This window comes from Lontra canadensis, unplaced genomic scaffold, assembly GCF_010015895.1.
Source record: "Lontra canadensis isolate GAN:19392208 unplaced genomic scaffold, GSC_riverotter_1.0 scaffold21, whole genome shotgun sequence".
Classification (NCBI taxonomy): Eukaryota; Metazoa; Chordata; class Mammalia; order Carnivora; family Mustelidae; genus Lontra; species Lontra canadensis.
Window position 1 is genome coordinate 24451484 of NW_022631015.1, and position 15400 is coordinate 24466883.

Genomic DNA, 15400 nt, shown 5'->3' on the forward strand with positions numbered 1-15400 from the left:
GACCCTGGGGCTCGGGATCCTTTCCTCCTCCGCTCCTCTTCGTTTCCTCGCCTTGAAACAACCTGAACTTAACGGGTCATTAAGTTACAAGTCATGAAAGACAAGCGTGCAATTTGTTATCCAATGCTACAGACGTGCTTCTCTAAAAAGGGGGGGACTCCCTTCACCAACGACTGAAAATCCGGCTACAGTGCACCCTCCACAAATATAGACTCAGCCTCTGCACACAAGTTTCTCCGTGGTTTTCTTCTCCAAATCCGAAGAGCTGGAAGAATGTAGACTCCTCGGTACAGTCTGTGAATATGGTTTAATGGTTCCCTTAGAAGGAGGGGGAACAGGAAGAGAAGAAATTCCTTTTAGTTTCAAACAAAAATGTACGGGAACTTACTTTTTTTTTTTTTTTTTTTTTTTTTTTTTTTTTTTATAAAAGCTTAGGGTGGCCGGTTAGCTCAGTTGGTTAGAGCGTGGTGCTAATAACGCCAAGGTCGCGGGTTCGATCCCCGTACGGGCCAGGTTGGTTATTTTGGTCTTCTGCCTGCCTGACTCTACCCATAACCCCGAATTGCCAGGGGCCAGAGTCGAGACTTCAGACATTGTCACTCTCAACAAGACGGCTGTGTGTTTTCGTCTGGCTTTGCTTTTAATAAAAAGTAACGTACAGCTGCTAGGAAGACTTTACTGAGGAAACGCGAGGGAGCAGCGTGGGAGCCAGGCAGGTGTGTTTGGGAAAGGGGAAGCTGAGGAGTTTTCGAACTATGTGTGCTCAGTTTTTAGTGACAGTCGGGAGACAGTATTATCTGGGCAGGTTAAAGAAGCTTCTGGGGAGAAATGGAGTCATGCGCAGCGTGGCCAGAGGCTCGGTGGGCTGGAACAACGAGACGCGGGCGGCGCTCCCGTCGGGTCTGTGCTTGTTCCCTCCCTTTCATCGAAACCCTCCCTCCCGGCGGCGGCGAGGACCGGGCACCCAGTACGACTCTGCGCGGTCGCCGGCCTTCGTGCACCTGCCGGCGAGGCTGCGCACCCGCTTTCTCAGGTTTGGTCTCCGCCCCCGAGGGCGCACGGGATGACTGCAAGTCACCTGCCATGTACACAGAGGAGACAAGCTACACGTTTGGAAACGGGTCCACATATGAAGATGATCTTCTGGGTTGGTTTGAGGATTTTCCCCCCACTTGGCAGTGATTTCTCTCCAGCCTCCACGCGCAGTCACGACGCATAGGGAGGAGGCTTGTCTGTCCAGAGGCAGCCCGACAGCTGCCACCTCCCAGGTCTTCCTTACACTCTCATCTTTTCCCTGCTGTTTACCTTTGCAAAATAAGGAATTCTTGTTGATTCTCTGTCTCCCCGCAGCATCTGTCCCCATGAACTTGGCCGCACACGTGGGGCCTCGCAGGGAGGAGCGGCAACAGCGGCCTTCAGGGCCAACCTCTGTCTAACGGGGCCAACTGAGGCAAAGAGTCGCTCCTGCCAAACCTTCCTTGCCTCCACCTATCCCCAGGAGATGTCTGTCCCCCTTCTCTTTGCTGGTGTCACACCAGGAAGGAACTGTGCAAGAGAGACCTCTCAGTGAGGACTCTTTCCAATGGGGAAAAAATATCAATGGAGAAGATACTGGAAGAAAAGTTATTTTTCTTTAGAGTTCCTTTGATTTTAAAACCTTCCTTCTAATGGTCTTTTCCGGCCAATCTCCTGTCTCAAGTTCAAGAAGGGATGAAAGAAGGAAATCTTAGAGGATCACTCCTTTGATGCTTGTGGCTTCTCCTTCGGACTCAGCTGACAGCGGGTGTGGGAGAGCATCCATGAAAGTGGAGGTTCAGTTCCTAGAAAGCGTATTCGAAAAACTTTAAGGATCGCTTCAATGTTTTTTTGTTTTGTTTTAAAGTACCTAGGAAGTGTGAAAAAAATGTAAGCTCAGCCAGCCAGCTAGAAGTCGAACCTGGAACCTTCCAATCCGTAGTCAGACACATTACCCATCATGCCACTGGCCCTCACCTGTCACAGCACTTTCCATACTTGTATTTTCCGTTCCTATACACAATTCCTATCAGATGAAAAAGTGGTTGATTTTTTAATTTAGACAGCAATTAGGTACAAAATCTGTACCAATTCTGGGAAAGCATAATTTATTTTGTGACTTGTTTGCATAATCCACGTTTACATAAAATGTTTTAATTGAAAACAGGTCAATCTTCACTCATTTTCTGCCTGTGTTCATTGGAAGCTTGTTCGATGCTTCGTAGCTGTTTGTTTTGCTTTTGTTTTGTTGTTTTACTTGAACATATCTCCACCGACTCAGTTTCCACGTTCTCTCTTCACTCCTTGCCCAGTTTATATTCTTGCCTAGTTCTGAGATCTCCGTTACGGCCCTCCCCCAGCCATAATATTCCCCTGCCCACAAATTGCAAAAAACACAAAATGCAATAAGGAGGCAAGAAATCGATAGAAGTATACATTTTAAGAATCGCATTTGACAAAGAAACTTGGAAACCAGGAGCCCACTTACTAACAAATACAAAATTGGCTTAAATTTTTCTTAGCTCTTCAAAGTTGATGAAATAGCTGAAAATGTGAAAGTGCTTATAAAAGAGAGGTTTAGTCCACTGAGGAGATGAGGTTGCATATGGGCTTGAAAAGGCAAAGTCAGAAGTCAAAATTTATCTTCTCCGTGCCTCAGTTTCCTCATTTGTAAAAAGTGCTGCAAAGACTGGCAAATATAATGCAGTATTATCCTAAATTTTTTGTGGCTCTCACCAGCCTTTGATATCAGTGCAAACACTAAAGATTGCTGCCTGAAAATGCCTTTAAGGAAGTTGCTGGCTCTCTATAATCAGAAAGGGCACCTAATCCCCCAAATTTCAAGTCTCCTGTGTTCTCTTTGCTGCTGTGATCAGACATTTGCCAGATTTAACAACTTCACCTCCACGCACTCAGTGTTTGAGTCTGAAGTTCGGTGTGGACAGTGGGGAGGGAGCCCGAGCTCTGGCGGTTCCCATGTGCTCAGATGCCGAAGAAGATGGTGGAACTTATAACCAGCTGGCGCCGCCCTCCTAAAGGATTTGAGTTATAAATTGGAACATCCGCTGTAGGGATTTCTCTGCGGTGCTGGGCGAGGAGCCATTTAATTTTGCAGAAGTTTCAAGCTGTGGGCCCCACACCAAAAAGGTATGCCGCTGTGAGCAGGATTTGAACCTGCGCGGGGAGACCCCATTGGATTTCGAGTCCAACGCCTTAACCACTCGGCCATCACAGCCCCTCTTCTTGGTACTTCACTCATTAGACTGAAGACAGGTATATGTCATTTACCGTGTAGTATGTTAGAAGACAGAGGATGACTGGTTCCTGAGTGTCCCCTCAAAACCTTCTCTAAGCCCAAGCTTCCATATTTCACTTAAAGGCAATTTCAACTTTTCCAATAGTTAGGCAAAAATCTTGGTAACACTCTTGACTTCAATTATTCTTTCATTCCACATATGTGAGGGGCTTCTCTTTTCCTCTCCCCTCAAAATGCATCCAGATCTGAAAAACTTCTCACCACCCAACTGCTATCACCTTGGCCCACGACACGGCATTTCTGACATAGAATATTGCAAAAACTCCTTAATAGGTTTCCTTTTTTCCACCCTTTCCAGCTTTACAAAAAACTCAACCAGAGATATCTTTTTGAACACAAAACACTCTGAGCACAGCTTTGCTCAAAACACAAAAACATCTTCTGCTTTCATCAGAGTGAATGCCAAAGTCCCCACTTGGGCTGCGGAGTTGCCCGAGATCTCATTTCTCCCACTGCATCCCTGCTGGGCTGTTCTTGCTTTGCTATAGGTATGACCCAGCCTCTTACCTACTTCAGGTGCTTTCTCAAGTATGAACTTATCAGGAAACACAGCCTGAACATTATATCTAAGCTCTACACTTCCCTCGTTCCAGTGCTCCTCTCCGTTCTTTATTTTTCTGCATATCAATCATGGTCATTTAACACACTAGGTACCTTATTTATTTTGTATGGAACCATGTGAATTACGGTTCAAGCTCAAGTACCCCTGGCTTCAGATTACATGCTTCTTCCTTAACATCTTTTTGGGTATGTGTGTATTTTCTTCAAATTCCCAAAGCCCTGACTGTCACAATTTCCATATGTAAGGAAGAAGAATTTTTCCTCTATTCTGTTAGGTTTGTGGCAGGGGCCTATGAGTCCAACTGACAAAGGACAGATTGATAGGAGAAAAAGTACAAATTTTGTTGATGTGGGTATTTTTTATTTTAATTTTACATGCATGAAGTCTTCCCAGGAAAGACGTGAGAACCCAAAGAAGCAATTAAACTTGAAAGCTTTTATACCATTTAACAATATTGTAGGGAAGTGGGTAGACAACGAAAAGGGGAGTTTGGGCTTTTAGGGGAAACATTTGTGGGATGGTAACTATAAGTGGAAACTAGCGGAAGCGGGGGTAATTTTAGTGGGATTTGTTTCTGCAGACTCATATTGGTGCTGACTTTCCATCTTTAGTGATCAGAGTAGTTCTCCTCCTCTGGTATGGGAGATGAGAGGGGAACATCTTCACAAAGGGACTTTTATGCCCTGCTTTGAGGCAGACAGGAGGAAGACAGAGAGCCCTTCCTGTTTGTTTTTTCTTAATTGCTCTCAGCTCAAAATCATCCTTATGCTAAAGTGGCATATTTTGGGGTCGCAAATATTCGCATTTGTTCTTAAGTCTGAGACTCTCAAATGAAAATACAAGTTCATTATCTAAAAGGAAATAGGTTCAGAAGAAAAGAAATCATGTGTTTCCACCCGGTTTCAAACCAGGGAGCTTTTGCATGTTAGGCTAATGTGATAACCACTACACTACAGAAACCCCATGGACCAATGCTTTGGTAAAAGTAAATATTTCTTGATGCCCCAGGTCTTTTCCCTGGAGGGATTTCCCTTTACCAAGTTAACATTATCATATACCAGTAGCAAAGTGTTCGCCAAATACATCGACTATAATGTTCAGAGAAGTCCGTTTAGAACAGACAAAAAACTGGAAACTACCCAGTGCCCCAGATGGTTTTCTAGAGAAAACGACACCAGATCTGAGACGTCATAGGTGAAGTGTATGCTCTTCGTAAGAGCATATGAAGAGTATGCTCTTCATAATCCGATGCAGAGAGGTTAGAAAGGGGATTTTGTCATTGGGAGCTGAATGGGGTCGGCATGATGTTGGTGGCAGGAGGATATCCAAGAATTTGAAGCAGAGGATGGAAATAAATGAGATTAAATGGGAATATGTGGGCCAAATCAGAGAAAATACAGGATGTGCCTTCCAAAGAGGGGAAGGTACATTTTAATCTGAATATGAGGAAAGAATTTGGAGCCTAACCATTAATTCTTGGAGTACAGATGTCATCAGTGAAGACTTCTTGGAAAAAAAAAAAATCAAAGTGTAATTTACATAATTAAAATGCACTAATCTTAAGGACACATCTCAATGGGGAAAGAAGTCACATCAACTTATTGATTCAATAAACTCAGCAAATGACACCCAGGATAACCATAAAGAAAATTGTAGCTACCCAAATTATACCAAAATGCTTGAAAATCAAAATCTAAAAAATCTTAAAAGCAGCTGGAGGGGAATGACCTACATTTTCGGTCAAACAAAGGTTAAAAGGAATAACAAATAAATAAATCAAAGAAAGAGAAAAAAAACCCAAAAAACAAAAAACAAGTGGGACAAATGGAAAACAATTAACTTGATGATGGGCTTAAATCCAAATATAAATAATTGCATTTAATGTAATGAGATAAACACATAATTAAAAGGCAGAGAATGGCATGTTAAATAGTAAAATAAAACAAAGAAAAACAGGAGCCAACTGTACCCTGGTTACAAGAGACACATAAGATGAATAAAGATGACAGGTTGAAAGTAGAGTGGTGAGGGAAGATATACCTTGAAAACACAAACCATTATATCAATATCGGATATATATCAATATCAGACAGAGTAGACTCCAAGGTAAAAAGTAAGATCAAAGATAAAGAGATACATCTAACAACAACAAAATGATCAATTCACCAAGAAGATTTATTCTTAAACGAAGCAAAACTGAGAAAATGAAAATAAGAAATAGAACAACCAAAACTATGATTGGTGATTTTAAGGACTCCTTTGAATAGCTGATGAGAAGCTGAAAGAAAAGGGGAAATAACTAGGATATAGAGGATTTGAACCATAGCTAGTAACTGATCAACTTGATCTAGTCAGCACTTATAAGATACTACTCCTAACTATTGTAGAATACACATGTCAAGAATGGCTTTGAGGATCAATCTTGAAGATGGGGGGAACAAGAGGAGGCTATTATATCTTATGGTTCCTTATGGTCCCCCAAATAGGGACCAACAGAAGGAAAAGAAGGGAAAGACATCTTACACATGTTGAAGGCAAAGTCAGCAGGACTTTGTGATGATTTGATGGTGGGAGGAATCAAGGCTAACCACAGGTTTCCAATGGGTTTAATGTCAGTTGAGTTTATGGTGCCCTGTGCCAGCAGTACCTATATAAAATCCAAGCGGAGATGGAAATATGAATTTGAAGCTATGGAGAGATCTGTCTTAGATGTGGATATTTGGGGAGATCCCCTCCAGGCAGGCAGCTAAGAGGTTTAGAGTTGATAAAGAAATTCTGAGGGAGAAAAGATCAACTCCAGAAATTCTGCAATGAGTCAAGATGTGGACATCAGCACTGGAAAGCACCAAATACTTGAGATTCTTCCAGCTGCAATCATGGTGTGGGTATAAGACTCAAGAACTTAAAACTTTACCATCTAAGAGTGCTTGACATTCCCAAGTTTGATGTGCTGTGTATGTGGAATTGTAGACATAGACTCAGCATTAAACAATCCCAACACAGAGAAGAAAGTGTGACAACAGGTGACAGGGACAGATGAATTTAGAAGATCTCAGCTGAGTCTGAAGAGTAATGATTTCTGGAAGTAGGTATCCCCAGTATGGTCATCACCACATTTGTTTCACACCAAAATTTCCTGGTTAGACATTGAGTGGACACACTTCCCAACCATTTCTCCTTCTCTGCCATTTCTCTTCATGGCCATGCTTTATCTTTCTTCTTTTAATGGATATTTCATTCAAGTGAATTCACCAAACTATCCAGGGTCCAACATTACCAATGAATAGCTAGACAAGAAAAAGAAAGAACCATATAGCTGACCTAAAACAGTAGCATGTCTACTTTAATAGCACAAAAGAAGAGAGCTGTCTGCCTGAGGATCCCAAGCCAGGGAACATTTAATAGGGGAGGTGGTTTGAATAAAGAATAACTTGTGTAGGAAAGAAATAGTATTTCCAGGAGAGAGAACTCCCTTCAGCAAAGACACAATTGTGAATGTCCAGGATATGGTTAAAATTGTCTTCCAGAGTAGCTACCTTTTATTATTTAGTACTCTTAGCCACTCAGTCTTTCCCGAGTTACATGATGTCATCCATTAGATTCAAATCCATTAGATTCAAATTTAAGGAACTTTACAAATAGGCTTCTAACATCTTTGCATTTCCAGATGCTCAGCAATCCACAAGAAAGTAATCCTTTCTTAGTAGTCAGTAATTTCTTAGTAATACAAAAAATGTCTGAAAGGGCATGTTTTTAAAGTGGTTGAGTCTCTGTCACTTGATCTCAAATGGTAGGACAAAAGAGGGAAACCTCAGCTAGGCTACTCACCTCCTGCAAATATCATGACTAGCACAAATATTCTGAGTCCCTTAATAACTCTTGATGTATGTATTGGGAATTCTTCTCAAACCCTGAGTATTACAAGAGTCATCCTGTGTAAATTCAAGTTGGTTCTTACTCACCTACCGAAAACATAGGAGGATAAATCATAAAAACAAGAGTCATCCTGTGTAAATTCAAGTTGGTTCTTACTCACCTACCGAAAACACAGGAGGATAAATCATAAAAACTGGGAATAAAGCAAGGAAACAGGCCCTGCTGGGATTTGAACCCAGGATCTCCTGTTTACTAGACAGGCGCTTTAACCAGCTAAGCCACAGAGCCAGGTATAGTAGCCCCTTCACTTACATCTTATTTAATATGATTTCACACACCTTAACTATAACAAAGACCAGCACGTGTCTGACCCATGGTTGTCAAAAGAACTGTGAGGATACGTTTGCACCGGTGAGGTGCAAAGGATGCTCAAGGATGGTGGTACTCTTTTCTCAACTTCAGAAATGTTGACAGCCGGTGGCTCACCACTGAGTTGGTCTCTGGGAACTGTACTCAACAGAAGAGGCACCTTGCTCAAATTTACACCCACCATTGGGGGTGCTTAAATCCAAGACTGGTTGATGGAAGAGTATAAAGTCCTCCCCTCCTCCTATGGACATTTCTGAAGGGCCGTTCCAGGCTCAAATATCCCTGAGAGATCCGCTGGTGGCCTCTGTTAAACTACACCACGCTCATCTTCTGCCTGTTTCCAATCCCACTTCCCTTACCCTCTCCTATTTGCTGATTCTAAGGGCATTCCCAATAAAACTGCACACAACCTCCATCTCCGTGTCTGTTTCCCAGGGAACCGACCACGACCAAAGGCAAGTGACTGATGCCGACTTCGATCTCTAGAGGTCAAAGTAAGTCTGAACGTGGCCCGGACTCAGAAATCATTTACCACAGCAAGTACCCTGGTAAAATAAAAGTGATCGTAATATTAATATTCTACCCTACACACTTACAGACTTGTCGCCACAGAACAACAACAACGACAACAATATGAAGATACCTACCAGTTGGTTCAAATGATGTATATAGTTAAAACATGCTCAAGGACCAGAGGAACAATTTACGGCAGTAAAAGCAAGTACCTGAAACGGGAGGTTAGAAACTAAACGAGACATGTAGCTAGTCAAAGAACACGATTCTCATTTCTAGGGAAATTTCTAGGAAATCCAGAAGACCACACAAACGTGCGCATACGTACTTACAAATGGAGCGTGAGGGCCTTTAGACTGCACGCAGACCGATCGGCTTCTGAAAATGCCAGTACCCCAGCTCAGAAGGAGCCCTGGTGGGCAGAGGAGAGGCAGACGCCGCAGGAGAGCAGGGACCAGAGGACTCGGCGGCTCCGGCGGCCCCCGTGGACGCGCACCTGGTGGCAGGTGGGTCCGGCGCCGGCCGGAGAGGGCGCCCCTCCTCGGAGCTTTCCCGCAGTGCTCCTCAGCCTCGCGACCCGGTCAGTCCCGGCGTTTCTCCCGGGCCAGGTAACGGCCCTGACGCTGGACACGCCCTGCCTCCCACAGACCCCGCCCGGGTTTGCGGAGTCCTGGCTCTCGGCTCCGGGTCCCGGCGGGGTCAGAAGCTCCCGGAGACCACCGCGGCTCTGGTGCCCGTGCCGACGCCAGCCCCGCACTCGGGCGCCACCGCACGTCCGGTGCGCCGCACTGCAGCTCCACGTCGGCGACGCTCCCGGGCGGACTCCGGGTGGGCCGCGGGTCTTGCAGGGTCCCGGGTCCCCAGGTTCCGGGCGGAGCTGACCTGCCGAGAACAGGCCCCAGGAGCGGGGAGGCACCCGGGGCCCGCTGCCGGGGGTTGGCCTGAATCTTCTCGGGTTTTCCTGGAAGAAGCATGATCTGTTGAGCCCGAATATGGGACTTTTGCCTTCCCTTCTCCCCCATCTGCCCATCCAGAGAGGAAGAACGCAGGGAATCAGAACGATTCTCTTTTCCCAAGAGAAACCTCAGGATAGGAATGTTGTTCCTGTGTCTTTTCGAAAAAGAAGTGCGCGCCCCGGCCGGTTAGCTCAGTTGGTTAGAGCGTGGTGCTAATAACGCCAAGGTCGCGGGTTCGATCCCCGTACGGGCCAAGCGGCAGGTGTTTTTTTTTGCACTACGCCGGGAGGAACGGAACGGCAGGCCTCGGGCTTTGTGGAGGAAACAATCTCTGAGCCCGTTTGCTGCGAGTCCTGGTCCCCAGACGGACAGAGTCAAGGACCAGCCTGGGTTCCTAGCAGGTCCCGCTCGGCCCCAGAGACGAGGGACAAATACAGAGCTTATCTTGCTTGCTTTTCCCGTGAAGAAATTGTTTTTTGGGAGGGGGAAATTGTATTATTTGACAGTTACCTCTGAAAACCAGTTGTGGAATCACCCTTTATATCCCTCCTTCTGGGGCATCCCAGTTCAGTCTAAAAGAAAAAAAAAAAAATAAAGACTAAAAAACGAGAAAAAAAATCTTGCTTTAATAGTAAGAACGGCCAAGATCTTTGTTTTATACGCTCTCACACTTTATCTGAAATAAAAGGGTTAAGTAACTCGAAACACAATTTTGTTTATTTTTTGCATAAGTAATGCCTACATTGATGTGTTTCAAAAAGAAACTTTAAAAAGATAAATGGAGATGTTTCCCTTTCACCCTTATTCTTCATCAGCCCCCTTCTCACCATCCCGTCCTGGGTAAGCTCTGTCCATAATTTCTCATTTAGCCTTACTGGTTTTTCTTAGGCATGGATACTATTTTTTCTTCTTTTTCACACAAAAGATTTACGCATTGTTTTGCACTTGCACTTTTTTCTTAGTATATCTTGAGTATTTGTGATTGCACTTTGTACCTGGTACACTGTGAAAGTTAAAGCTTATTTTCCAAAGACTTGGTCCGGCCCCTGGTGGAGCACGGATGTCGCGAACCACAGAGGCGCAGAAACCTCCAAGTTCCTAGAGCGGACCGGAAATGACGCCCGCGGTGGGAAGCCGAGCGTCGGGTTGGGGACCCGAGCGGTCCCTGTGCTCGCCGGCTCTCCGCGGCTATGGGCTCCCTCGGAGTGCGAAACCGGCTCCCCGAAGCCGGAGGCGCCGCAGGACCGCCATGGGCTTTGAGGCGGCCCGAGAAGGGCCAGGCTTCGGAGCCTGCCACCTGACGAAGGCGGGACGTGTGGGAACGCGTCCAGAAACGTAGGTGTGCGACGAGAGCTGCCCCCGCGGCACTAAGGCTGGCTCAGGAGGCGCCCGGCTGCGGGGGAAGCAGTGGTCGCTTCTCCTCGGCCTTCAGGAGGGAACGGAGGGGATGACTGTGCGGAGACAGCCCTCGGCACAGCTGCAGATGGAGCTGGCCTGGGCGCTCCCCACCAGGTGAGTTCCACCCGGAGCAGCCTGGCCTTGCGGATGGCAGGACGTCCCTGTTGGCGCGTGTGGTTGGGGGGCGGGGGGAGCACCGAGGGGTTCAGGTGCTGGCGCGGCGGGTGCTGGAGGATAACAGCAACTGCTCAGGATAGCAGCGTCTTCTGCAGAACCATCCTCTGGAAGGCAGAAGCGATGTGACTGTGTTGAGTGCACTGATGATTCTGCTTATCGTAAGTGTGAGATGTGTATTGTCACAGGGCGAGCCTGTGGTCAGATGATAGCAGTCCATCGACCTCAACAGCCTGCCTCTACGCTGAAGTCATTAGAGATGAAAGTTCTTGAGCAGTGTTGATGTGCAGAGAGTGCTCCTGCCGTCTGGCCCTTCCTTCTGGGTGGGCGCTGTTCTGGGACACTGCCTTGTTCCTGATCTTAAAGGGAAAGCTCTCCTTTCTTCACCTTTGAGAATGATGTTAGCTCTGGGCTCATATTCGATCTTAAATTATGTTTAGGTAAATCCTTGTGAATCTAGTTTGTTGAGAGTTTGCTTGTTTGTTTGTTTTTATCATAAAAGGTGGTTGAAACTTGTCAGATGGTTTTTCTGCATCTATTAAGATGATCATGTGATTTTTACCCTTCGTTCAGTTCATGTGGTGTATCCCACTAATCCAGTCATCTCTGCGGTGTGTTGATGATGATGAATATCCTGGCAAACCTGACAAGACTGTGTCCCAGATCTGCCAGTTACGGTGAGTCAAATTTTGTGTTCACTTAGGCTCCAGAAGCCTTTCAATTTTTGATTTCTCAAAAAGGGTGTCTGTCCACGAATTGATAATAAATTGGTGTGTTTGTGGGAATAAGGAGGTCCTCGGCTTCCTACACCATGTCTTGCTCTAGAAATAGCACTGGTCCGTTGTTCTCAGCACCCCTCGACTGATCCACCCACTCTTGGAGTACAGCCCGAGCGCTTGTGGTGGCTGTTACACCCACTAGCACCATAGTTCCAGTGACTGCTCCCTGAGATTGCAGAGACCATCCTGGAAGTTTAAGTAGTTCCGTGGCAAAGGAGCTCGAGCTCTTGACTATTCCAGTGTTGGAATGATTTATCGTTTTCTGATCACTGGGGCCATCATTCTGTGATGCGTTCGTCGTTCAACAAATAGCGTGGTGATGACATGCCAGGCTGTCCTAGGCAGTGGGGAAACAGACCAAGTCCTCAGGCCATTCCTGACTCCTGTTTCTCTCCTACCACATGTCTCATCTCATCACTATGTCCAGTGACTCTACCTGCAAAGTAAGCCCAGTTTGAGACTTCTAATACCCTCCTCAACCACAAACTGCTCCAAACCACCATCATCTCATATGGCCTCACTATTCCAGTAACTCCTGAGTTCCTTGCTTTACCTCGGGCCCCATAGTCTAATCATAACACAGCAACTGAGCGAATGCATAGAATTGTGAGTCCCATCTCCCGTTCCTTTGCTCCAATGGTTTCTCAGAATAAACACCAGATTCTTTAATGTTACCTGATGATCTTACACAATCTGGCCTCCATCTCCTTTCTGACATCTAGTGCTCTCCTCTCTCACTCCACCATGCTGGCCTTCTTGTTTGAAGTGATACATGATTGACTATGAAGTAGGGAAGTCAGTCATCGTCATACGTATCCACACAAGGTGAATAAGGTTTGGGCAGTGCCCTTGGGTAAGCTTCCAACCCAAGCTTGGGCCTTGAAAGAGAGATTTATACTGGCAGATGAGAAGAGGGAAGCAAGAGGACCTAGTAGATGGGATCAAGCAAAGGCAGAGGGTTGTAGCACTCTAGGGATATCTCCATATGGTAGCCATGTTTGTTTGCAAACCAGTGTTAGGCACCTGGAACAGTACAAGCACCACAGTAGGGGGTTGAGATTTACTTACTGAATGAACGAGAGATATTTGGATGGTACTTAGTGGGCAATGGGACAGAAGGTTTAGATGGCGCCCATTCAAGGAACACTTGCTGTATAGGATTTGAGAAACAATATGGTGCATGTTTTTGGTAGAGAGGTTGAATTTTTGGAGGGAGTAGACAGAAATAAAACTGGAAAGATAGGTCGAAGCGAGATTAAGGAAGGGCTTGGATGTCACTCAGAGGTTTACATTAGGTGTGCTCAGGGAGATGTTGGGGGGCTTCCAAGCAGGGGGAAACCAGATGAAGTGACTGTCAGTCTGGAGTCTGGAATGATGGCAATAATGGCTGGAGCCTGGGAGAGACACGTTCCAGAACCTCAGGCTTAACACACCGTGGGCCTACAGTACTTGTTAAATAAGGAATTGAATTGCAGAAGGGATATTGGGGCTAGAATGGGAGATTTAAGAAAGTTTCAGGAATGAGGGATCATTAAGAATTGTCTTTGAAGGATGAGGAGGAAATTTGGAGGGTCTGGGGACACACCTCCCCATGTCTTCCCTTTCCATCAGTGCTTTAAGAGGAAGAACCTGAACAGAGACATGATCCTCACCTGTCATGTCCTGGCCACCATCCTGGTGTGCTCTTCCCTCATCTCCTCCCGGGTGGAAAGAGAACTGCCTGGAGAGGCCTGCATCCTCGTCAGTGCGCCCTTCAGAGACCACAGTAGTCAGATGTGCTGGGAGCCCAAACACAAGCCCAGTGAGTCCCGGGGTAAGCTTCAGCCTCGGGTACCACCTCGGGTGGTACCTCGGGTGCCACCCCGGCCACTCCTTCCTGCTCCCTGGGCACTGGGAAAACTGGGGAGTGGACCCTTAAAAAGGACGAACTTCTCAGACTCTCTTGTCCTTCTTCCCTGATTCTAGCCTACTTCCTCCTGGATAGAGTTGTCACGGTCAGCGCCCTTCTCCTCTCACTCTGCTTCAACTTTGTGTTGCTGACCTTCCCGCAGTTACTCCCTGAGACCCAGAAACAGTATGTTTCCTGTGCTGGTGTCTTCATCGTCACAGGCAAGGAGAGGTGGGAATGAACTTGGAAGGTCTTGGCTTTGGGTTAGGGTGGGATTTTCGCTTGATCCGCTTTTTAATCACTGTTTGGGAAAGTACAGAGGAAGAGGAAAGTCTAGGAGAAGCACATCGTCTCAAAGGAGGCAGAAGGAAAGTGAGGGGCAGTAACAAGGGCACGATTCTGGTTCATCGATCAGGACCCTGCCGTGAAACCTTGGAGGACTGGCGGAGGCTAATCAGGAGACCTGCATCTCCCCTTTCTTGGGTCCACAGGTAATTTTGTGTTCCTCTCATTATTAATGCATACATGCAAATTTTGGAAGTGTCTCAGGGACCCAGTCCACCAAAAGTCACCTGTAAGTTTCCTTACTTCATGAACGTGTCCAGCTCTGTCCTGTTTCTAGTGTCTGGTCAGTGATCATTGGATTCTGATGAGGAAGGTGAGTTAACCTCCCAGGCAGTGGGTAAAGCTCATTTCTTTGATCTCCCTTTTTTTTTGTCTTAGGGTCTCAGACATGTGGAAGTTATATCCGCAGCCGATTATCTAACTTTCTCCAATTCCTCTGTGGTTTCTGGGCATTGGTGGCCCTTACGATGTTTGCCTACGACTTCTTCCTATTGTCCAGTGACCTGTATTAGAAACTTTGTTCCTTCATGATTTCTTCCTGCAGTTCAGTTTTGCAATATAAATCCTCAAATTGGGATTGAGAAGCAATCTCTCTGCACCAACTTGAACAAGGGGTCGAATGCAGAATATGGGAAAGAATTGTTTCCCTTTTTTGACAACAGGAAACAGAAGACCACATGTAGGACTGGTTACATAATTTGGGAGGCCCGGTGCGAAATGAAGATGTGGAGTCTCTTGATTGAAAATTCTTAGCAATTTCAAGATGCTGACAGCAGAGCTTTAAAGCAAGCGTGAGCTCCTCCGAGTGCAGGCCCCGTGTCGCTGCCCAAGTTACACGTCCGGAAAGTGAGCTCGGACAGTGTGTTATGCGATATGTGATAAAAACAACGTGTGTGGGTGACCCCCGCTGTAGTCTCTGGGCCCATTACACTCTTTGAAATGAGAGATTGTCTTAGAATCATGAGTGTAGTTATTTTGTTAGGAGCCCTCTGTCTTCGCAGTTCCCAGCATTTGGAAGCTGTTGGCGTTTTAAAATCTCAACCTTGCCACATGGATGCCGTCTCATCGGAAGACACAGAGCTGAGCCTGGAACCACGCAGAAGGCGTGAGTGTGGTGCGGCAGTCTCGGCGCCATAACTGGGGATTTCTCAGCCATTCACCCCAAAGACGGTGTCACTGATTCGGGAAGGCCCTGACTTCTTCCCCTTG

The 15400-nt window shown here is 46.2% G+C and overlaps 5 non-coding genes across 5 annotated transcripts; 2 read left to right on the forward strand and 3 right to left on the reverse strand.

Annotated features, from left to right (window-relative positions):
• Positions 1–438: 438 nt before the first annotated feature.
• On the forward strand, positions 439–512 carry TRNAI-AAU. Its single transcript has one exon. It is a non-coding gene; the product is annotated as a tRNA-Ile (tRNA).
• A 2656-nt stretch (positions 513–3168) lies between these two features.
• On the reverse strand, positions 3169–3250 carry TRNAS-CGA. Its single transcript has one exon. It is a non-coding gene; the product is annotated as a tRNA-Ser (tRNA).
• Positions 3251–4780: 1530 nt separating this feature from the next.
• On the reverse strand, positions 4781–4853 carry TRNAV-AAC. Its single transcript has one exon. It is a non-coding gene; the product is annotated as a tRNA-Val (tRNA).
• Positions 4854–7983: 3130 nt separating this feature from the next.
• TRNAT-AGU lies at positions 7984–8057 on the reverse strand. Its single transcript has one exon. It is a non-coding gene; the product is annotated as a tRNA-Thr (tRNA).
• Positions 8058–9787: 1730 nt separating this feature from the next.
• TRNAI-AAU lies at positions 9788–9861 on the forward strand. Its single transcript has one exon. It is a non-coding gene; the product is annotated as a tRNA-Ile (tRNA).
• Positions 9862–15400: the final 5539 nt, after the last annotated feature.